Source organism: Sceloporus undulatus, chromosome 1 (assembly GCF_019175285.1).
Source record: "Sceloporus undulatus isolate JIND9_A2432 ecotype Alabama chromosome 1, SceUnd_v1.1, whole genome shotgun sequence".
NCBI classification, from domain to species: Eukaryota; Metazoa; Chordata; class Lepidosauria; order Squamata; family Phrynosomatidae; genus Sceloporus; species Sceloporus undulatus.
The window spans coordinates 160,011,679-160,030,629 of NC_056522.1; the positions used below are offsets into that span (position 1 = coordinate 160,011,679).

The window sequence follows — 18,951 nt, forward strand, 5'->3', positions numbered from 1 at the left end:
CTTAGAGGAAATAATTGTGGTAGCAACAGGTATGACAGTCCTTGACCTTACCTAGTGGTTACTACTTTTCACCTCATTCTTTTTCCTTTCTAGAAAAACTACCAGACTTTTCTATCATTACAGTCAATCACCTTCCAGCTTCCCTCTTCAGAAGCACAGTGCCACCAAAAACATTCCTCATATAAGACTTCAGACATCATATAAGCACATGGAAAAGCAAATTAGATTATGAATGCTTTCCATTATGTAATTCTACTAATACTAGTGAACAAGCAGTAGGTGTGGTTGATAGAATCCAGATTAGATTTTATTAGAATACAAATTGACATTATTAATGTACATGGTTTTCCTCTGCCCTATAGATCAGTGCTATTTTTTTCTCAATTTGCCAGGGATCAATACCATATTTCAGTCCTGGGAAGTTGCCATGGGCTGGCAGTTTATGGCTTACAGACCAACCCCAGTCCACCACTTTCAGGACCTTATCGCACACAGAAACGTAAACGTTCTAGGGACGGGAGGAGGACTCTCGTGTGCGCGTGCGACCCTCCCAAAAACGGTTTTATCGCACATGCAAAAGTCCTCCAAGAGGCCCCGTTTCCGTCCCCCGCCCCCCCCCACCCATCGAGCACCTTGTTCGCGTCCAGCCCTGAATCCATTTTTTGCCGACGGAAGGTAATCCGTCAGGCAAAAATCACGCCCGTCAGGACTGGACGCGAACGGGTGCGCGACGGGGGATGGAACGGGGCCTCTTGGAGGACTTTTGCGTGTGCGATAAAATCCGTTTTTGGGAGGTCGCACGCGCACACGAGAGTCCTCCTCCCGTCCCTAGAACGTTTACGTTTCTGTGTGCGATAAGGTCCTCAGTCACACTGCTGTAACACACAGATATTTAGTTTCAGTACATAATTCCAAAAAAGAATTTGTTTTCTTCAAACACTATAATATTATCCTGTTCTAGATTATAATTTGTCTCTCTGCCAACATCTGCTCCTGTTCCTAATCAATGCAAAACTCCTCATTTATCCCACAGACTTCTTTTCTCTCCATAATCCTTTTACTTACTCAACAGCCTCACATGCAACACCATTCTCCACTTTCCTGTTTCCTCTTCTGTTCTGAGCCAAACCAGTACAGTCAGCCCTCCAAATCTACAGATTTTTTAATCCAAGGATTCAAACATCCATGGCTTCCAAATATTTTAAATATATATATATTCCAAAAAGCAAACCTTGATTTTGCCATTTAAAAAAAAATAAGGGACAGCATTTTGTTATGCCATTGTATTTAATGAGACTTGAACATCCCTGGTTTTGTTATCCATGGTGGCGTCCTGGAACCAAACCCCAGTGGATACCAAGGGCCGACTGTAGTTTGAGGCAATACACAATCCCCAACCATTTTTGTGGCCACGACAGCTTTCCTGCCACTTAGCTTTGGCAGTGTGGCCTCAGCATTTAAAAGGAAACTACCTTTTTCATTACACAAAGTTACATGAGGAGCATATACCTTGTTTTAGCATGCACCTTATTTTTGTTTCACACCTCATGAACCCTCTAGTAAGCACAATTCTCCTCTATAACCAAGCATACATTTCCTATATGCCTGAAAATCTGGTTGTCCAGAATGTGGACATGGTGTTTTTCCATTTCACAATTGTTTCTGTAACACCAACTGGAGACAGATCCAGGAAACTGTTGAGTTTTATACATTTTTTTAAATATAAAAAAATTAAAAATATAATAAATAAAATATATTTTTAAAAAAGGGCATACAGTCATTGTGCTCTTGATCCCAACATCTTTCAGTGAACCCCACATAGCACCTGCAGATTTTTGTAATTCATCCCTCTTGAGTCCTTATAGCCATTCCTCTTTTTCTTCCTTTTCTTTCAGAGGTGAAAAGTTCCCATCAAAGCGGGAATGTGTTGAGCATCCATTCCTAACAGAGGTAGGCTTCCAGCAGATTGTAAACTGCATGGTGGAAATCCCCATTATTAATATGGTTAACTTGTGTACATGCTTATAATCTGTTTCAGGCAAGCATTATCCATGTTGTACTATTTGCCTGCTGGTGTATAATGTACAGCCAAGATGGTTGTTTCTGGTGGTATTTCTCTCTCCTCTGCCTTCGTAGATGCATTCAACGAGGCTCCCAGACACAGATTAACGGATTTCAGGACAGGTAAATACACTATTTACATACAATGTTATTCCTCCCTTTCTGATGAATCTATTCCTCTGAGCAAGGTGTGCTCCTTTAGTTACAATATTCCAGTCACAAGTATCATCCCATCAAGCCTCAGAGATATCTGTCAGATTATACTTAATTTTTTCATATTAGGTATCCATTCAAATTCATTATTTCGTTTCTCAGACTCCACACATTTGTATATAGGAATCAAATGTGTGTCTTCCTGTTTTCCTTTTATATATAATATGTAGATGGTTCAAAGCATATTACAGCCACAACTGTCACAGGGCCGCATAAACATCCACTAGCAGAGATACAATACACTAGCACTACTCAGTCACTATACAGAATAGAGTACTACAGCGTTGTGCAACACAGGGCCCAAACTGACAGTCCAAAATAAAGCTGCTTCAGGTCACTTTGGAGGTATGCTGTTTAAATGATGCATATGTCCTAAGAGGCCAGAAGCCATGCCAAAGCCACGCTCCAGTCCTTAGGCCTGGAGCGGTGCTTTGGCACAGCTTCTGGCCATTTAAGATCTGTGTATCATTTAAACAGCATACCTCCAAAGTGATCTGAAGCAGCTTTATTTTGTCCTGTCTGTTTGAGCCCACAGGTTAATAAAGGGGCCATCTTGTGCAATGCACAATGTACTCTTCTGCACATCCACATGTGCCATAGTTTTGCAATGGAAACTCTGCTCCTGCTACCATCAGCTGCACAGTCTCCCATTGTGCAGTGTTGAAATAATTTCTGTCCATGTGTTGTGCAATTTACACTAGTATATGTCACTAAGAGAATGTCAGGTTTGTGTTTGTGTGTGTGTGTGGATATTAATCTGCACCTGTTAACAGGCAGGCAGTTACAGGTTTCTGAACCACCTTCAAAGACAACCCTATTGAGGGCCCATTACTGTAATTTTCTGCAGTAGTGCACAGCGTATCCCCCCCCCCCCCCCAGACACATACACATGCAAGATTTCTACTGAAGATTAACTTCACTCACAGATAGGTACAACAATGCATATACATCGCCAGCAGTATCAAGAATATGGACATATTCTGAAAAATTTGGAGCAGGGAGTCCTCAGTTTTAAATGACTTTGAATGTAGTTAATGGAGGTATGCCCCCATAAGAATGTCATCAATGTTAAGCCACATGCCCAAGAAACCTTTCAGGGGCATACACATAGGTATCCCTTCACTTCTAAAACTCTATTTGGGATATGTAAATTGGGCTGGAAGGATCTGTGGTCTATGGGCACACACAGGGGTGTAGTTATGGGGTGCCACCATGAGAACCTTTCCCACTCCCCATCAAATTCTCCTTCAGTCATTACATGTATAACATTGCAGAGAGTGAGACAATGAAAATTATTCACACCTAGAACTCTAATGTTTGCTATGTTCACATTCACTTTGTAATTTTGCTTTCTCCTTTTCCTATGATTCCTGAAGTATACAGCTGGCCCTCCATAACTGTAGATTCTTTATCCATGGATTCAAAAATCCATGGCTTGAAAATTAAAAAAAAATCCCAAAAGCTAATCTTGATTTTGCTATTTTACATAAGGGGCACCAATGCACTATGACATTGTATCTAATGGGCCTTGACCATTCATTAATTTTGATATCCATGGGTGGAGTGAGGGTCCTGGAACTAAACCCCAGCAGTTACTAGGTGCCCACTGAATTTATAAATGCTCAATCAGTTTTAATTTACTGCAATGCTAGGGATTTGGAGACTGAAGGAAAATTTCATTTCGGGGACAGAATTCTTTTTTAGTTGGCAATGTCTTTATCCTCATCTCTACAGCTCTTGGAACCAAGTCTTTCAGTCTCCCTCAAGATCCTTGGGGGGGTTCTCCCGGGAATTACTGGAAAGCAGTTGGAAGCTGATGAGAAGACAGTGCAACTCTGGGGATACTGCAACAACAATCCCCCCAAAGTTACGTTATTTGTCACTGTAAAAGATGTATAGTCAACTAGTCCAGCATTCAAACTGGCCTAGGATATTTTAAAAGAATGCAGTACAGTGAGGCCATAAAACTAGATTGCCAACAATCCATTACGTAAATAGCCCCCCAGTCATACAACATCGACGACATATCTGCCTTTTTAAAAAAATGGACAGACTTCATGGAAAATTCCTAGAGACAGACTCTCCCCCCATTCTAAAGTAGGCCATTCTAAAGCTCAAAGGCTTGGTCTCCGGTAACTTCTTACCTTTCACCCAACAAGACAGCTTCTTCCACCTCACCCCAGCCATGAGTACCTGTATGCCGTCTCCAACCTCAGGGTGCATTATGCAAATACAACTCTTGTCTAATAATATTTTGGTGGATTCCCAAAGTCATCCCTTTTTAGAGGAACCAGTTAATGGCCAGCAGATGCTGTTCCACTGACAGAGAAAATAAGTCCCATGAACTCATTAGACTGGGGGACAAATTACAAGAAACAGAGGGTTTGTGCATGTTCCTATAAAATGTGTTGTGCAGCTTCTGACTTTCCTTTCACTTCTGAGCACATCAACAGCTGAATGTTCTTTCGGCCTGAACCCAGTTGTGGCATTATTGTGCCATTATAAATAAATACCCTTGAAAAATATTTCTAATTCGCCATTTATATCCAGTGAAACAAAATCAAAATAAAATGTTCTCCCCCTCTTCTGCCTTTTTTTTAGTCTATTTCTCTTCGGTTGATAAATATATTGACTATTTTATTACCCCTCCCACCTTTTTTATTGTCTCATATTAACTGTAAAGGATATAATTAATCAGCCCATAATTGGATCTGTATTATATCCCATTTGAAATTGTTAACAAATAGATTATATTGGATATCTTTCATAATGTTTTTTTAAAATACATATTTCAGAATAAACAGTACAGATCATTAATCTGCTGGTATGAGCTTGTAAATTTTTTGCTACTTTGAGAAAAACTACTATTTCTCTTGCTTCTGTGAATACAGAATATTGTTCAAACCAAAGGACAAGCAAGAGTCTCTGACTACCAAAATAAACAGATGATGTGTACAGGAAATGAAAGCAAGTTCTGTCACCTCTCTTATGATTTTCCAAGCGTTAAAACTCCTGAATTGAGAAGGCATCATGTGAGAGCCAGCATGTGCAATCCTGTTGTTGTTGTTGTTGTTGTTGTTGTTGGGATGTGCTTCGGCAGCACATATACTAAAAACGGAACGATACAGAGAAGATTAGCATGGCCCCTGCAAAAGGAACTTTTCAAAACTCAGAGTTAGAGGAATTAGAAAAAGAAGAAATAAAAATCCCCTGGTTTCTATATTCTCAAATTAGAGAAGATTTTTAAAAAGATATGGCCAATTATGGAATAGAGAGTGAAGCAAAGTTATTAGACAAAATTGTGAAGGAAGGAGAAAAAGGTATGATATCCAAATTATATAAAATATTGACTGTATACTGGCCATTTTTTTCTGCAGAGGTTGCCTGTCAGACACTGATAGTTTAAGAGATCAGTTGTCTCATAAACTTGGAGGTGGGGGAAGGCCTGTTGACAGAAATTGTTGTTGTTGTTGTTGTTTGTATCCCACTCTTTCCCCAGGACTGGGACTCAGAGTGGTTTCACAGCATTAAAAACAGTACAATTAAAAACATTTTTTAAAAAACCCTGTACATTAAAAAGAATTTTTAAACTGGTCCAACATCCCAGCCTGTCCTTATAGCAATTTCTTAAAGGACTGTGTGAACAGGTAGGTCTTCACCTGCTGGCGGAAGGCCATCAAGGAGTGAGCTGTTCTTATCTCCCTGGGCAGGGAGCTCCAGAGTCTAGGGGCAGCCACCAAGAAGGCCCTCTCTTGCGTCCCCACCAACCATGTTTGTGATGCTGTTGGGACAGAGAGAAGGGCTCCTCCAGAGGATCTCAGAGTCTGGGCCGGTTCATACCAGGAGAAACGGTCTGCCAAGTAGCGTGGACCTGAGCCATGCCTAACTCAGTACAGATTTGGAGTAATCTGTTCTCTTTTTGCATAATAATTACTAATAATTGCTTAGATTAGTAGCAATCCATTTCAGAATCAGCCTACCTGCTGTCTAGGGTGTGCCTGGCTTGCTATCAGTCAGCAGACATGATATGCAGGTCTCTGCATATCAGTGCACTTCTTATTCACTCACTGAGTGGAGAAGGAAAATGCTCATTTCCTCCTCAAAGCTTTTCTTGTGATAAATATCAGAAAGGATGAGCTAAATCAGGATTATTTTAGGCTCTGAAATCCCAAAGCACAACAATATTACAGGAGAAGGCCCCTGGTGACATTACAAGCAGGGATGTCATTCAGCATCATACATTACTACGCATCTACCATAAACATTCAGAGTATTCCACTCCATTTCTTAAAGAAGTCCAGCAATGGAGAATGTATATACTCACACATTTTTTTCAGGGCAGTGGAAAATAAGGTCTAGGCCAAGGTGGCCAGAGGTCTTCCTTTTCCAGGACATGTCCTACATTTAAATCTTCTGTCCAGGAGGAATTTCAAAGTATCCTCCACTTTGGACATGACTAAGAAGCATGAATTTACATTTATATTTGTGTTTTTGGCTTTTATTTTGTAATGTCCTGTGCTTTCCTTGAATGACCAATATTTTGTGGTTCCTTATCCTGCTTTGTGGTCTAGGCTCTGAGAGCCAGGGACAAGCCCTAGATGAGTGTCCCATAATCTAACCACACTGCATGTGCACCATGCCACAATCTTTCTAGATGCTGTTGTTCCCCAATGTCTGGTAAACAGGGCTGAAACTATGGAAGGTGGGGAACAAGATGAGTGTGTGTGTCTGTCTGTGTGTGTCCCCAATAAGAATTATTCTCCTCAATTAAATTATCTTTCAGTCTTCAAATTCTGAGCACTGTAATAACTTAAAACCTCAACTATGCATTTAGAAATAAGAGTTTCAGCATCCAAGGAAAAGGGCCAAGCAGATTTACCAAGCAAATGTGAACACAGCAAATATAAGAATTCTAGGGAGTTTATCACACTGGAGGAATTTCTCTTAATTTCGAATGAAAAGAAAGTGGGGCCAGTTCAGCGAATTTACATGAATTTGCTAGTTCAGCGAATTTATGTGAATTCGAATTGTGTTTGAACTGACTTCCCATTGCCCCAAAATAGCTTTCCGTTGTCCGAAATTGCGTGTGATCACGTCTCACGCAATAACGTGAATCCCCATGATTGCGTGCAGACTGACTTCCCATTGCCTGAAATTGCATGTGGTAGTCTATCACGCAATAATGTTAAACCCCATGATTGCGTTCAGATTGCCATTGAATTATACTTCCAATTTCCCTTGTCTGATAACGTCCTAAGTGTGAACAATTTTCGGTACCTCATTCTCTGCAATGTTAGAAATTTGGGGAATAAAGGAACATTTTCATTTGGGGAGACAAAAGTCTTATTCAGGGGGCAGTCCTCTCATTTTGCCTCCCACTCCTTGTGTAACAGAGAAAAAACTGGACTCATTTGACTGCTCAGTGGGGCCTGAAAGTTCTCCAAGCCCAATAGTTGGAATTTTGTTAAGAGCTTCTCAGAGTTGTGGTGGCCTTCAAGGGTATGATTTGTCTGAATCTTAGCCAGAGTTGAGTCAAAGCATAACAGTGATGATCTCCTTACTTTACAAAGGAAAAAGTATGTTGTGGGTTATGAGGCCAAATGAAGGGTGTGATCCATCTCCATTAAAGTCATTATGCAGCTTGCAATTAAATGCAGTGAAAGCTAGATTTAACTCATAATTAACTCCAAGCAGAAATTGGTAGGCAGCTTAAAGAAGGGGTGGATGGCCCTGGCAAGAATGGAGGCCACATTTTCACATCCAGCATCTAGTACAGGCTGCACCAGATTTGTTCAGGGAAGGTTAGGGGCTTGGGAAGGAGCAGGGATACAACCTGTTACATGCACAAACCATTTAAAAACAAAACTGGGGCAGATTTTCCTCCCTGGCATGGGGGACAGTGAAGGAGGGCATCCAGGGATCAGGTTGCTGCAAAAACAGTGTCAGGGCTACATGTAGCACACAGGCCACACTCCTTTCCCTCTGAGAGTTAAACTCAGTGATTAGATAAAGGACAAGGTACCAGAGATGTTATTTGGGAAATCAGAAGAGCATGGCCAGCCCTATCATTAGAGAGAATGAGGCAACTTGTTAAAGTGCCAAATGTGGAGGGCATGTTCTTCTGACATTCCTCTTCAACTTTTGACCATATTCTCCTGCTCCTCCTAAACTAGCTTGCTTTCAGATGTTAGGGGAATTGTTTTCCTCTTGCCACTATTGAAGTGAAGGGCCACTGCCAGAGCAGTTGGCTTCTGTATGACGATGGAAGGGGGCACCATTTTGTCCTCTGAGTCAGGTGGCAAATAAGGAGTGATGTTAAAGTTTAATAAGAAATTGTATACAGTGTGCCTGCATTATACGCAGGCGCGCTATACACGGCTTTGGGGCAGATGAATGGGGCGTGCACCCATGCCACTCCGCACGCTCCCGCGCACCCATGCCACCGCACACATGAGTCCCATTCAAATGAATGGGGTTCCAGCATAGGAACATTTTGAGGGTCCTGTCTGGTTGAGGGCCCTCAACTGAGCAAACAAATAATTTCCTTCAACACATATTCAATTTCTCTATCCCAGACCAGGGCTCAATTTTTCCAGTTTTCAATTTTTCCCAAAACGCAACAGTTGAATTGCTCACCAGCTTCTCCTCTGCACACTCCAGGATTTGTCTCTCTCCCTGCTCCTGAAGAAAGCCATGCTACAACAGGTAGATTACTCATCTATAAAATCAAATTGACTCATTAAAGTCTATATTAGCTTCAGTGTTCATCATGAAATATAGTTAGTCAAATCACATTGGGGGAACTCTAACAAATTAATAGTGGAATGGTTTCAAGGATAAAGGTAAAGGTTTCTCCTTGAACTGAATGTATAGTCATAATTGACTATAGGGAGCAGTGCTTATCTCCGTTACTAACCTGAAGAGCCAGCGTTGTCCAAAGATGACTCTGGTGGTCATGTGGCCACCATGACAGCACAGAACGCTGTTACCTTCCCACTGAAGCAGTACCAGTTTATCTACTTGCATTGCATGCTGTCTGACTGCTAGGTTGGTAAAAGCTGAGACTAGTGACGTGAGCTCACCCTATCAGGCAGCACTTGGGCCTCTTACTGCCAATCTTCCAACCTTATGATTGTCAGAACTGGTGTCTTACTAAACCATTATTTTCAAGCTCTAGAGTTTTATTTTGTTTTTGCTTGATCTGAGCACCCCTGTGACTATAACAGTGATACTTTTTTCCCCTTGCATTTTTACAATCCTTGCCTGATGAAGACACCAATGGATCTCACTAGTATGACGAGTTTTGCACCTTTGGCCTAATAAAGGTATCACCACAATGGGTACTTTGATCAGTTGCATGTGATATCAATTACTTGTGATTTTTCCTATAATATTTCTGGTGGACTAACTGGTTCTGTATTTCTGCTGGACTAAATAGTTCAGCAAATCACATAATAATTCTTAAAAGCAGTAAACAATACAGTCTTACAAAGTTCAGTGGCGCTTACTATTAAGTGAGTACAGAACTACAACCTAAATGGCATTATTAATAAATACAGTGGGGCCTCATTATTTGCAGCCTTGCCATCTGCGGATTTAAGCATCCACAGATGGCAAGCCCTTGTTGTCCCCAATGGCTGCATGTGCATGCGATCATGCTACCATTAGGGACAGCCCCTGTTGTTCCCAGTAGTAGCACATGCATGCAACCACACCACCATTAGGAACAACGGGACTTCACCTGAAGTCCCTTTGTCCCTAATAGCGGTGTGGCTGCATAAACACACCCCATTAGGAACAATGGGGGATGTCCCTAATGGCAGTGCAGCCATGTACACAGTGTACATGCCACCATTGGGGACAGTGGGACTTGATGTCCTCCGGTTTTTAGTATCCGCAGGGAGTGGGGTCCAGAAGAGATTCCCCTTCACAGATACCAAGGTTCCACTGTACTAAGTTTGCATGCCAAGGAATCAGATGTCTAGTTCAAAATAAATAGATGATTACTTCTCCTTTAGAGAGCCAGCATGGTGTACTGGTTTCAGTGTTGAACTAGGACTCTGCAAACCAGGGTTTGAATCCCCACTCCGGCCATGGAAACCCACTCATCTCCACGTACAAAAGACAACTACATGCCCTTTGTTGAGTATGTTACTACAGTTTTCTGTATATTTTAGCATTGCCCATTGCCTTGTATCATGTTTCTGAGTGTCTGATGTCTACTGTTAAGTTACTTCTTTTGAAATTATTGTCTTTAAGGGCTGAGATTTCACTAATGAATGCATCTCTTATGACAGCTTTCACAGCATCCCATCTGGTGACATATGAGAGTTCTGTAGTCCTGTTTAATTGGAAGAACTGTTCTTTTTATTTTAAAAAAATCTATACTTATGGTGTGCTGCGAGAGAAATTATTATCATCCATGTGAATTAATGAGGCCAGTCTGTTTGCATTTGCTGTGTGAGATGTGATCAAGCCAGATAGATAGATAGATGATAGATAGATAGATAGATAGATAGATAGATAGATAGATAGATAGATAGATAGATAGATAGATAGACAGATTTATTCTGAATATATTTGAGAATCAGGATGAGTGTATTTAAATATGCTTGATTCTTCTTTATGTGTGATGTCTACTATTCAAAATTATAGCTATGTTAATCTCAAAACTCAGTATGCAAAGGGATCTTGTAGCACCTTTGCGATTAACGGAAAGAAATTGGTAGCATAAGCTTGCCTAGACTTAAGCCTACTTCCTAAGATGCATATTTGGAGTGGAGAACCCCAGAGACAGACCTGTATAAACGTGTGAGAATGTTGTTAAAACTGTACTTGACACCTCATCTCCATACATATAAGGTTTTGAACATGAATTGCTATTCGCACGCACAAATGGTTTATATAGGACTGTCTCTGAGGAAGTAGGCTTAAGTCTACGAAAGCTCATGATACCAAGTTTTTTCTTTCAGTTAATCTCAAAGATGCGACAAGATCCCTTTTCATACAAATGTCTACTATATTATATTTTAGGATATCTTGAAATATGGGAATTGGTACAATTTTCAGTTACCTTACTTGTCTCTTTTTTATCAATCAACATACATTCTAGTTAATCTACAACCATATTTAAGACCCCCATATAAGGAATGACCCCTTTCCAGAAGTGACTCGGTTTACGAATTCTCACTATCCTGAGTTGGGAACTGCATATAGGAATCAATTCATACCTTATATTACCCAATTGTACCTTACTAATTCAAAGAGACGTTTGTCATCATATCTGCCACTGAGAAAGTCAGAGATATTGCTAGGAAAATGGCAACACCCCAGAAGTGTGGAAAAGCTGACTAAAGAGCCCATATTTTAAGACTGTACTACACCCACATTTATGAGGCATACCCTGTATTAAGCTTAGTACATCTGAGTAAATCTAGCATTTGTCCCCTTTTAACTACTGTCCTTAAACCTCTTATATAGTTAAAGAAGAGCAATTCACATCTTCTCTGGATAGAGCTCCTCTTTTGCAGTATCTGCCGTTGTATTTGGTGGAGATGGAAAAACAAATGCGATGGTGAACTGAACAAGTGGAAAAAATTATGTACAGTCTGCCAGGAGTAGCCTCTGATGGAAAGGGTCTGTTCGGTTCAGCCTATGACAGCCTCTTATGCTTGCAGAAAACGATGGTGATTTTTCCCTCACTCCTTAATATTTCTACAGCAATAAATGTGCCATTCACCATTACATAAATCAAATTGGAGCTATTTATCAGCACTCATAAACTCTCAGGTTGATCCAAGAACTAATTTTAACCAAGGACTGTAGGACAGATGAAGGCTAACTTCAATCAGTAATCTGTTTTCTCAGACAATCCCAAAGTGGGTTTGTGGTACCTACACCTCTGTACAAGCACAGAATGATATAGAGTTGGAAGGGGCCTCATAGGCCATCAAATCCAAGCCCAGCTAAAGCATCCCCACCAGGTAGCTATCCAGCCCCCTTTTGAAAGCACCCAGGGAAGGAGACCCACCACCCCTCTAGGCAATTTATTCCATTGCTGAACCACACCTACTGTCAAAAGGTTTCTTCTACCTTTCGGTAACTTCAGTGGTGTCATTAGGGGGATGCTGGGTGTGTGGCCTGCAGCGGGTGACATCTCAAAAGAGGGGTGACACCTGGTCAGGCCTTCCCCCCACACTGCAGGGTGTTCTGCTGCTGCACCTGCCCCTCTTTTCCACTGCCCTGGCCCTCTCCATAAGAGAGCCCTGGTGGCACTGTGGTTAAATGCCTGTACTGCAGCCACTCCCTCAAAACCATAAGGTTGCAAGTTCAATATCAGCCAAGGGGGCTCAAGCTCAACTCAGGCTTGCATCTTTCTAAGGAGGTCACTAAAATGAGTACCCAGATTGTTGGAGGCAATTACCTTACAGTTGTAAACTGCTTAGACACTGTTAGTTCAGTATGAAGCGGTATATAAATGAAGCTGTTTTTGTTTGAAGAACCCAAGGCAGCGGAAAAGGAGGAGAGGTGTGTGCCCATTCCGTCCCCTCCCATTGCCTCACTTGCTTGGCAGCACAGGCAGCAGCTGGGCAGGCAAGCAAGCAAAGCAGTGGGAAAGGATGGAGGGAGGGCAGGGAAGGCCACCACTATCCAGCAGCCTTTTATGGGTCTGGCTGGGAGAAGGATGGGGAGGGGACAGATGAGAAAAGAAACAGGAGGAAGAAGGGTTAGCATGCCCCTCCTGGCTTTGCCCCTCCTGAACTTCTGGTCCCATTTGGGATCAAGATGTTTGGCCCAGTTGTGTTGCTACAACTACATTTTCTGGAGTAAAAAAAGAGGTTAAGATCTTTGCTAGGGGGCTTAACTTCATTGTCCCATGCCTGCAGTTTAATTGCCAGATAGTGATCCAATTAAGTTAATAAATCATTTTGTGAAAATGCAACTTGCAGATACAGAGAACAGAGTCAGACTAATACTACATGTGGGGTGAAAGGATTGGTTTCTCACTAGGGTTCCAGTCAGGACTGAGTCTACTGTTTGTATTCTAGGGGCCCGAACAGACAGACCAAAATAAAACTGCTTTGGGTCACTTTAGAGGTATGTTATGTAAATGACACATGCATCTTAAGAAGCCAGAAGCTGCGCCAAAGCTTAGGACTGGAGGGTGGCTTTGGTGTGGCTTCTGGCCTCTTGATGCAAGCATCATTTAAATAGCATACCTCCACAGTGACCTGAAGCAGCTTTATTTTGGCCTGTCTGTTCAGACCCTATGTTAGGGGAGGTAACTGTGGTAGTTAAGTCTTTAAAATCTTGTATGGTTTGACCAATGTGGACTTCAAGAATTTGTTGGAAGGCATTATGAATGGGGAAAAAAAACCTGAGATTTTGGCATAGTAGATACTTTTCTGCAATTTTTTATACTCAATTTCAGTATATAAATATTGATAATATGTTGAAAATATATTTACAGCCCAATCTACTATCAGTTTTGTAGACCATTGATACTGTATGTCATATTGTGTAATTATGCTTTATTTAGATCCAAAACAACTGCAGAAATAATCCACTGAGACTCCTTCAACTGCCCTGGCTCAGGATCCTGGGAATTGTGGCACCGGAGCTCTCTGACAGAGAAGGCTAAATGTCTCACACAACTGCAAATCCCAGAATTCCATAGCATGGAGCCATGGCAGCTAAAGCTGTGTCAAACTGGATTATTTCCACAGTGTGCTTTGGACCTTAGTTGTAGTGAACAGTACTTGAAATTTTCTGATCTAATAAGTTTATAAAGTCTTGTAAATCAGTACAAAAGTGCAGATAGAATTGTACTGAATTACATTTTTTTAGGATGTGGAAGTCTGAAGAAGATCATGTGCTGGCAACATTTCTATCTGATCTCTGTTGGCTGTTTTTTACATGTTACCTTCAAGCATGTAATGTCAGGATTGCTCAACTAGTTCCTAAATCAGAAAGAATCAGAAACACGACTTATCTGGTCAGCTGAGTAACAATTATCTATTCAATGTCAAGTATTCATAATCATTCTTACTGTTAAATATTAAACCAACTGAATAATACATTTCAATAGCAAAGCCATACTTTTATTAATCGAGTGTGAATTAAACATTACAGAAGTTCATGACCTGGTTGCAGAGATTCACAGCACATATTTATGGGTCATAGATTTCCTCTCCACCGCCCCTTCAGCCATCCAGTCTGCTGTGCTGTAAGCCGCTGCCATCTGGACAGACGATCAAAACACCTTTCTGGACATTTTGCTAAACCTGTGCTGGAGCATATGGTTTTCCAGTTATTGTTCATGGCCGTGAGTATCCTTCGGCTGAAATGCGGTACAGCGTTTTGTAAACAAATAACATAAAATTCATTTAGAAAACCTGCCTCCTTTTTAAAAGGTGCCACATGTAGTCAGTCACCAGAGGTGAGAGTGTTATCAGGTTTCAGCTGTGGTTGCATCATGGGGGCCCACCCATATGCAAAGGTGAATGTACTTGGGAATAAACACACCAGTAATAGCGTATGTATTTTCCAGGGTATCACGTTGCTGTTTTGATGTCCAGGGGAGCCATTATAGTATTAGCCCGCATACTGAATTTCAAGGTACATTCATCATTTGTTGTTCTGCTGGGACACACTGGAAGAGACTAGCTGTGCACAGGGTGCCTTTGCATATGGAACAATTTTTACGTTTGAATAGGAAACTGGAAACGACCCATTTGACAGCGATGCTCAAAAACACTGAAGAACTCCCATTATTTCTCCATTTCATATGGGAGACTCACAGCAAGTCATTTGACATGATTGCATTTCTTTGTTTTCATTGATCTTTTCTTCCTGTTTTCAACTCATGCTGAAGTTATTTAAATATGCGTACATCCCTGTCTCAGAAGTTCGCCACTGCCAAACATTGTATACAAACAGCTAAAACAACAAGAAATAAACTATAAAGAGATAAATGATTCATAGCTGCTACAGGTCCATCCACACACATTTCTTACTGTGTTTGCTGAGGATCATCTATTGTTCGCCAGAAGTTCTTGGACTGCGCATCCCAGAAGCCCTAGACAATATAGCCAAGGGCGAGGGATGCTGAGAGTTGCAGTCCAGCAACATCCAGAGGGCCATACTTTTGCACTTGCTCTAGAGAGGAGCCCACAAAATAGTTAGAACAATCTACAAATATTTTAATTTGGCATATGAATTATTATTAGGAGGAGGGCACTCTTGTTTGATGTGAAGAGTAGCTGTTAACTGTTTGGTACATTTAGATAACCTGTCCAAGCACATTTCCCTGTCTTCTTCTAGCCCAGACCCACCTGGCTAGAAATGCTTACTCTCAATTGAAATAATTGTAAATGGATGGGAAGCACACAACCCTCCAGATGTAAAATGGCAACTTCCAGCAGCCTTAGCCAGCTTAGCTAATAGTGAGGAATGCTGGGAGTTGCAGTCCAGCAACATCTGGAAGTCTGCATGATCCTACACCCCCGATTCTCAAGATGGAGCAATGAGGACAAAGAGAGATTGAATGCCTTACCCAGCAGTAACTGATGAGGTTATGGCTCAACTGAACTTTCAAACTGGAATCTGAAACCAGCCTTTCTAGTGGGAATTGTATCCTGCAAACATAACTACACTGAAAGAGATTTTCTTCTTTGTGTTTTGCTTAGGTAGGCCTCATTCCCACTATGTTTTAAAGCAGTTTGCAAACTCATTTGAAGTGGTTTAAATGACCCTTGTTCGCACTTGAGCCGAATCACTGAAACGGTTTGGAGAGGGGGCAATGAGCTAGACCCATTTAACCTTCTTTTTGACGCTCATTTTTTTCTGCGTCTTTTTGCAATAAATCGATTCAGCGCAAGTGTGAACGGGATGCAGATCAGAATCTATTATTTTTTATGATGGGATCAGATGATCATCCACTGAAGAGGGTCCCTTTGAAACCAAATCATTGGTCAGTGTGAACGAGAAGTGGGTTATTTTACAACAAGAAAATGAGATTGGGGCAAATGCAGTGTGAACCACACTCCGCCGTCAAATCAATCCATCAATTCGGATTGCAAACTGATTTATTTGTAAGTGGGAATGAGACCTTAGTAATGGTGCATTGGATCCAGAGATGTCCTTGCAGTAATGCAGCACGTGAACACATGCTGTTCATATCACTTTAAAAATAATAGATTACTACTCTTTTGTCTCTCTAACGTGTGGCCTGCCAGATATGAAGACAGCAACTTCTGAAATTAGTCAGGTTTGCTTTCTCTCCTTTTTGAATGGCTAGTTTCTGCTTGCATTTGCGTGTTTGAAGGGAAGTCAAGTGGGTAATTGCTTATGTAGCAATTTTCTCGTATCAGACTTTAACTAGTGGTTCAGAATTCCGTGAAGGATGGCTACATTTACCACTCAAAGCTGATGACTTGGTTGGAAAAACCGCCGCTGTAGCAAACGTCTGTGTGAAATCTTCTCTAACAACCTGGGGGGGAAATGGCAAAACTTGCTGAATAAAATAAGATGCGCTTCAATGAAGACGTTCTGCATAAGAGTATATTCCAACCGCACGTCAAATTAGTTCTGAGTATTGAAATTAATTATCATAACCAGATACTGTCATATTACCTTAAGCAAAATGCTGATATCATGCCATTTCCCAAAGATTATGATGTTCAGCTTTTCATGCTTTGAATAAACAGCGTGATAGTCTCCAGCCTTGGTTCGAAAACAGCAAAAGACAGAACTACTGTTGTACAAAGTCATGTCACCACTTTTTGTTTCCTAAGGTTTTTTCCCCCCGCTATAAAACTAAGTCATTAGATCTAGACGATTGTAGGAGGAACAACAGACCTTCATGATACCAGGAATAACTTAACCTGGCTTGCCCTCTGCAGTGATAATCTTGCTCAGGAGCTGTTTATGCAGAAGGCTCCAGGAGTTGTAATTAATAAACTAAGTCTAATTATCCCAGGGAATCAATACAACTTAAAATATCTGTTGTCTTACCCAGTTCCTATTGATTTCATTGTTTCACTCTAGTTTGGGCTAATTATTGGACTTGGCTCTAAGGCCAAAGTCCTATTAGTTCAGTAGCAGAATCCACTGGGTGACCTTGGACAAGTCACACTCTCTCAGCCTCAGAGGATGGCAATGGTAAACCCTCCCTGAAGAAACATGCCAAGAAAACCCCATGGTAGGTTCACCTTTGGGTCGCCATAAGTTGAAAACAACTTGAAGGCACATAACAACACAGTGTAAACCTTTGCCACCTGACTTATGCTGGAGGGCAAAGGCTGTCCTTGCCCAACCCAAATGTGGTGGCTCCTGGGTATGCTCTAGTGGCCAGTCGTTCCAGGTTCAGGAAGACAAAGACTGCTTCTTTCCCCACCTGTGCAATGCAAGCTGGACAGCACCAAGGCACACACACACACCCACAGTGGTAGATTACAGTCCTTCCAGCTAGGAGTAGCCTGAATATCTCCTTGTGTAATGGCCTTTAACACATTTGCACTGGCAAATGACAGTCTAAACACAACCTGACACTGGTCTTGGGTGCAACCGGACTTTTCCTACACACCTCAGGACTCATACGTGTCAAAATGGAATGTATAATCCCAACAAATATGCTGAGTACCAGCCAATGTCAGATTATACAGTAATCTGGGATGACCAGTTTGAAACTCTAACACATTTGAACACATCCAGATTTGTATTAGAGTTGTATTGTAATGTATGTGTGTATCGGTTTTTATTATTGCATTACTGTATTGTATTTTACTGTGTTTGTTAGCTGCCTTGATCCTATGGGGAGAGGAGGGATATAAATAAATTATTATTATTATTATTATTATTATTATTATTATTTCATTCCTTGTGGTATAGCATCCAATAGTGGAGCTCCACTCAGGGGGGAATGGGTGAGGAAACTACCTTTGCTGTTCTGCATTTTATATCCCCTTGCATCATATTGTTGTTTTTATGTGTCTGCAAGTCATTTCTAATTTATGGTGACCCTATCATAGGGTTTTCTGGGGCTGAGAGTGTATGACTCACTCAAGGTCACCCAGTGAGAATCAAGCCCTGGTCTCCAGAGTCATGGTCCAATGCTTAAAACACTACTCCCTTGTACCATACAAAAATATATTAAGAGAATCTGGGGGAGCCTTTGGCACAGTGGGGGACATGCTGCTGGGAGAATCAGCAAGAATAACTTTCCACCAGTGACATTTCTTCACTATTCAAAAGAAGCCCTTCTAGTCACGGCAAGCAAAATCTTGTTGAAGTTTTAGACAACTAAGTAACGTCCCTCCAATAGACGACAAACTCAGAATCCCATATTCCTTTTAATACCTTCTGCTGACATGTTTCTTCTCTGTGTTAAGTTTTGCCTAGGTGTTATGTTGACGTGATGCTGTTCCAGCAGGGAAGAGGAGGGCAAGATGCTGGTTGGGTTACCTGCTCCTGCCTGCTGTTCTGTCCCTCACAGCTCAGACTGTGGTTGGACATCCTGATGTATCCCAGAAACGAGGAACAAGACATTCTTGCCCCCATTTTCTATCTAGCTGCAGCAATCTGCTGACAGGCCAGACTCTGCCAACAGTTTACATCTTCCAACGAATCCACCTGAAAAGGTGCCAGAAGGTGCACTTCTTAATCCCTTTTCTACCT

General features: G+C 41.4%; 1 long non-coding RNA gene and 1 other non-coding gene across 6 annotated transcripts; both read left to right on the top strand.

The window, feature by feature from the left end:
- The first annotated feature begins 1,895 nt into the window (after positions 1–1,895).
- Positions 1,896–18,174, top strand: LOC121936518. 5 transcript variants are annotated; one of them, XR_006104984.1, is made up of 7 exons: positions 1,896–1,950; positions 2,039–2,184; positions 8,850–9,599; positions 10,293–10,420; positions 11,755–11,960; positions 14,407–14,599; positions 14,825–18,174. It is a non-coding gene; the product is annotated as an uncharacterized LOC121936518 (long non-coding RNA). The 5 variants fall into 5 exon arrangements; XR_006104983.1 differs by having other exon boundaries at positions 8,850–8,979; positions 9,547–9,599; positions 14,407–18,174; XR_006104981.1 differs by having other exon boundaries at positions 14,407–18,174.
- Positions 5,363–5,464, top strand: LOC121920116. The gene has a single exon (XR_006101655.1). It is a non-coding gene; the product is annotated as a U6 spliceosomal RNA (small nuclear RNA).
- Positions 18,175–18,951: the final 777 nt, after the last annotated feature.